The sequence below is a fragment of the Penaeus monodon genome, chromosome 24, assembly GCF_015228065.2.
Source record: "Penaeus monodon isolate SGIC_2016 chromosome 24, NSTDA_Pmon_1, whole genome shotgun sequence".
In the NCBI taxonomy this organism is placed as follows: domain Eukaryota; kingdom Metazoa; phylum Arthropoda; class Malacostraca; order Decapoda; family Penaeidae; genus Penaeus; species Penaeus monodon.
In genome coordinates, this window is record NC_051409.1 from 1,259,839 (window position 1) to 1,261,069 (window position 1,231).

Sequence of the window (1,231 nt, forward strand, 5' to 3'; positions counted from 1 at the left end):
CCCTTTTTTTTTTTTTTTTCCCCCCCATTTTCTCCCTTTCTTTAGTAAACCCCAAAAAAAACCCATTTTTTTAGTTTTTTGCGTAGCCGTGTTATTAGATGTAGTTTCCCCTTGCCCCCCCCTTGTGTCGAGCATTATCCCGGAGGAATTTTCGTAAGTAAATTTCCGGAATGTGAAACAAAACGCATCCCCAGTTTTTCAGTCCGTGTCCGGGGAGACAATCCTTACTTTTTGGACAGCAAAGTCGGTCCCTCAACGGGAATGGTTTTGGGCGGAGCCCTTTCCCCTAGATGGATATGGGGGGAAGGGGGGGAAGGGAGAGAGGGGTGGGGTATAGGAGAAAAGGTTTACTAGTATTGGAAAAAAATTTAATTTCAAAATGGCGACTGCAACATTCCTTTTTGTTTTATTAGATTTTAATGCGATTGGACATTCTATTGATTTCCCAAAAGGGTTTGGGGTTTTTACCCTGACTCAGAGTTTGTTCACGCGCAGCCTATGCAAAGACTGAAAAGAAGTCGGGCCCGTCCCCCGAAGTGGCTGCTCTAAAGAGATCAAGTTTGCGAGTGGGAAAAGGGCTACGGGATTTGCGAGCTGAAAATTCCCGAGTCAGTGCCTGAGTAAAGAACTCAAGAATTTGCAGTAATACTCGAGCCGAGTCTAGAATATGGAGGTGAGTCCGTAAATGCCCTGTCTAACTGGCAAAAAAATTTGCGAGTCAGTAACCCCTCAAATTTTCAATTCAGGATAGTAAATCAGTCAGCCTAAACCCCCAAAGACACAGGAAAGAACCCACCGACGCTGTAGTTATGAGCCGATCAGGCTTTGGGCCCGACCCTACCTATTTCGACCCACCCCCCGCGGCAGCCGGGTCTCAGCCCAGAGGGGAAGGGGTGTCGCGGGCGCGTTCAGAAAACCTATGCCCTAGGCAGCTAGATTCCCCGGGCCGGGGCGAGGTCGGGGGCCCCGACGGTGCTGCTGACCATTGGGATCTGCATCGAGTCGGCAGGGGGGGGCGGAGTGGGCGACCGAGCCGCATTCAAGTTTCCCCTTGGGGCGACGATGGGGACCGCCACGTCGCCCCGTCGCAAGCGGCCCCTAATTCTATCTCGGATCTCGTTAGGGGGGAAATTCGCATACTTAGGGAGGGGGCAGGGCCCCGAAGGGCCCCGGGGGGCGGGAAATTCGCGTTTTGGTAAAATTGATAAAAAAAGAGAAAGATGGGGTTTTG